The sequence below is a fragment of the Dasypus novemcinctus genome, chromosome 23 (assembly GCF_030445035.2).
Source record: "Dasypus novemcinctus isolate mDasNov1 chromosome 23, mDasNov1.1.hap2, whole genome shotgun sequence".
Classification (NCBI taxonomy): domain Eukaryota; kingdom Metazoa; phylum Chordata; class Mammalia; order Cingulata; family Dasypodidae; genus Dasypus; species Dasypus novemcinctus.
Window position 1 is genome coordinate 37,748,040 of NC_080695.1, and position 4,265 is coordinate 37,752,304.

General features: G+C 43.1%; 1 non-coding gene across 1 annotated transcript; it reads left to right on the plus strand.

Annotated features, from left to right (window-relative positions):
- The first annotated feature begins 60 nt into the window (after positions 1 to 60).
- LOC111763049 (small nucleolar RNA SNORA63) lies at positions 61 to 193 on the plus strand. The gene has a single exon (XR_002796009.1). It is a non-coding gene; the product is annotated as a small nucleolar RNA SNORA63 (small nucleolar RNA).
- Positions 194 to 4,265: the final 4,072 nt, after the last annotated feature.

Below are 4,265 nucleotides of genomic sequence, written 5' to 3' on the forward strand. Positions count from 1 at the left end.
CACGTGTGAAGCAGGCACTCAATCACTGAGCTACACCTGCCTTATTTTTAAAACATAAGAAAGCAGGATTTAGACTACAATTTAGCGGTTCATTGCTGTGTCATCATTCCTCCTGCTAAAAATGAAATTATTTTTTAACCTATCCCTGTGTGCTGAACTCTTGTAGCGGCCAGGGAGGCTTGGTCTCATACACGTTGATGGGAAAAAAAACACAACCACCTAAGAATGCCGTACCTCAAATTAAAAGGAGTTTAATTTCCCAACAATAGTCTTAACTACCATTTATTGAATGTTTACCCTGAGCCAGGTGCTGTACTCATGCTTTACATGTTTGAATGCATTTAAGTCCTCATAACACCCCCTGCACATCTTCCTCATTTTATGGATGATAAGCTGAGGTTCCACAAGGTGGGATAACTTACCCAAAGCAACAAATGGCAGGGCTTGGATTTGATTTGCCTAACTCAAGTGCCCATATTCTTCACCACTAGGAATACTCTCAAGACTGGCCCCTCAGGCCTCTACCAGAGAACTCTCTTTTCTGCTCCCTTGGCTTTCTTCCCCGACTAAGCTGTACAATCTCTGTGTCCCAGGACTTGCCAGTGTTCCATCTTCCTGGCCACAGTGATTATTTGAGGCTAATGAAAGCCGAGCACAGAGGTTTTGTCAGAGTTGTTGGGGGAATTTTTCCATCAATTACTGGAGCTGTGGTGTGATTTGTGATGCATGAGAATGAAGCTATCTCAAAGGAAAGCAGAGTTGAGAGGGAGTAGTCAAATTCCTGATGACACCGTTTTGAGTCCTGGGATCCAGACTGAAGCCTAATTTTAGCGCTGGCCTTTTCAACTACATAAGCCAATAAATCCCCTCTTTGCCCTAAACCAACTGGGAAGAGTCCCAACCTATCCCCCCATTTGCCTGTTTTTCTGGGAATATTCTGAGGACAAAGAGACTTTCTTCCTTCCCTGGGATTATTAAAGTAATTGGTCTGATGACAGACTGTCCCTGGGGCAAGAGCCACCATGGAGACAGAGTCCAGCTGGCCTTTCCTAGGATACACACTCACGATTGTCAAAACATTTTCAAACAGTATCAGCACATAATTATAGACATGTTTACTGCTTGTAGTAGCCATTGTTTTTGTCTTTCCAACACCTTTTCTGGTAATAGGCTCTGCTGTTCCCATACCATGGTGTGTGTGTATGGGGGGGCAGGCATGTAAGAAAGGCTGTGATCCAGACTGGGTTAATCACTAGACTGCACACCCTTGGTCACAGTGACTGATCCAATAGGGCATGAGACTCACAACAAGTCATTGAGAACCTTTCTCTGGGATTTTCCAGATTAGAAATGGAAGAGAAGAAACCTTTCTATCAGGGACACCAAGCTGGGATGATTGAAGTCTGAAGCTGTCAGCAGCGGTATCTCCCAATGCAAGGAGAAAGCTTATCTGCAGTTAGAGAAAAGGAAGCCAACAAAGAGGCAGGGAGGAGCTGCTTACTGTCTCCCAAAGTCCATTCTCTCCTTTCTACTCTCAGAATCTCCTTCCTCAAAGTTTTGGCTAGGTACATGACTGCCTGGCTAGAAGTGAAATTTACAGCCTCCCTATAGCTAAGTGCAACCACATGACAGACAGGAGGCATGTGCATGCCTGGATGACAACATGGAACCCAGCCGCCTACCTGCCTTGGACTACATCCTACCTCTCAGTAACAGAAATCAGTTCCTATCTTGTCTGAGCTACTATAATTTGGTGACCTCTTTTTTAAAGCAGCTCAGTCTATACCTTTACTAATATGCAGGCAAAAAAGATATAATAAAAAACAAAGAGGGAAATGGACTTGACTCAGCGGTTAGGGCATCCATCTACCACATGGGAGGTCCGCGGTTCAAACCCTGGGCCTCCTTGACCCGTGTGGAACTGGCCCATGTGCAGTGCTGATGCGCACAAGGAGTCCCCTACCACGCAGGGGTGTCCCCCGCGTACGGGAGCCCCACGCGCAAGGAATGCGCCCCATAAGGAGAGCCGCCCAGCGCCGAAGAAAGTGCAGCCTGCCGAAGAAAGTGCAGCCTGCCTAAGAATGGCACCGCCCACACGGAGAGCTGACACAACAACATGACAGCAAAAAGAAACACAGATTCCCGTGCCACTGACAACAGAAACGGACAAAGAAGACGCAGCAAATAGAGAACAGACAACCGGGGTGGGGTGAAGGGGAGAGAAACAAATAAATAAATAAATCATATTAGAAAAACACAAAAAACAAAGAGGAAGCAGCTGTGGCTCAAGCAATTGAGCTCCTATTTACCATATGGAGGGACCCAGGTTCGATCCCTGGGACCTCCTGGTAAAAAAAGGAAAAAAAAAAAGGCATCCTAGATCTGCACAGCATAGAGAGGCGCAGGCCCCTGCATGGCAAAGCAACATACCAAAAAGACAATGATGCAAGCAGATAGGAAAAAAAAAAGAGCTCTGATGAGGTTTAAATCCCTAGATACAGTTTTACCTGTAATGAGCATGGCTATTCTATATGAAGTGCTTTCTAAGTACCTTCTCGTTTACATACAATAATGTTTAATCCCCACCAACTCTATGAGGTAAGTGCTGATGTTATTTCCACTGCACAGCAATCAAGGAACAAATTCTGTGTCTTTAGTGAAATAAGGCATGTGCTAGTACACGTCAATTAAATAACTTGCCCAAGATTCACATTATATTGCCCCTCAAGCTAGTCCTTTCTGTGATTTGCTAGGTAAGCCAATAAGCCCCCATTTTTTTTTGTTTAAACTGGTTCAAGTTGGATTTCTGCCACTTGCCACAAAGCATTCTGTAACAGGATTGTTATCTAACCTGGTCTACATATTTCTGCACAGACTGCCATCCATATTGTACAGAATTTTAAGATACCATTTAAAGACTGCAAGCAGGAAAATTTTTCCAAGAAACTTGCTATCATTTAACTAGTCAGGTCACAATTGTAGCTACAAGACAAAGGGGCTACAAGGCAAGAACTTCTCAAAGGCTTCCTGCCTGCAGGAGACACTATTGGTTAGTTTACCCCATCCCCATTCCCATCCTCCTTTTCCCTTGCTTGTCTGGAAAAGCAAAATACTTTCTCAGCTTCCTGTATAGCAAGGGCTGGCCAAATGACACCTTTCTGGGCAATGAAAGGTTTTACTGAAGGATTACAGCATAGTAATTAAAGGTATGGGTTCTAAAGTCAGAATGCCTAGTTTCCCTGTCACATCAGTTATATAAATTTGGGGAATTTACTAAATCTCCGTTCCTTTGGGATAACCATACTTCCTTCAAGATTACTGTGAGAACTAAAGGAATTTATAAAGTACTCAGAAAAGTACCTAGTACCTGCAAACACTCTATAAATGTTAAAGATTGTTATCACCACCTATATGTGTCAATATTAAACACTCTCTAACATACACTGTTAAGTAAAAGGAACAAGGTATAGAACAGCACGTAGAGTGTGCTACCATTTGTAAAAACAAAAAGACGTTGGCTGATACATATATATCTGCTTGTACATGCACAGACTTTCTTGGGTAGGAGAGACCAAAAAGTGGTCAGAGTGGTTGCCCCTGGGAAAAGTAGGACTGGGATTCTGGATTGGGAAGATCTACTTCATTATATTTACCTTTCTTTACTACTCAGATTGGATTTTTGAAATCATGTACTTGAGCTAAAGATTTTTAAATCATGTATGAGACTCAAAAAAAAAAAAAACACTTTCTCTTCATTTTTGTTGCTCATCAACAGAATGGATAGTCAGTTGCATAAAGTGGCAAGCCTCCTTGGGGAAGGATTCAAACTCAGGCTGGATGGTCATCTGTTAAATTTCTGGAGTAAGAGGTTAGCCAAGCAAGTGGCTAACCTCTGCTAATTTCAAGATTCATCTTTTTGTGGCAAAAAAGGAAAAGGGGGTTAGGAGAGATGTATGATATGACCCAAAACTTTGCAACCATCACAGATACTGGCATCAGACAAGGCACACAGCAGATGTGCTTCAGGAGCAAGCTGGTCTCATCTTTCCAGACCACAGGCTATGAAGCCAGACAGACCTGGAAGTGATTCCTGGGTCAGACACTTTGCTGTAGAATTTGGAGTTTTTTTTCTCATCTATAACATGAGAATGACATTGGCCTCAGAGTTGTTGTGAGAAAGAAGCCAGCTATGAATGTTAAGCACAGCACACAGAACCTAACACACAACCAAGTACCCAGGAAATAAGCAGCCATCTAGAGAGTGA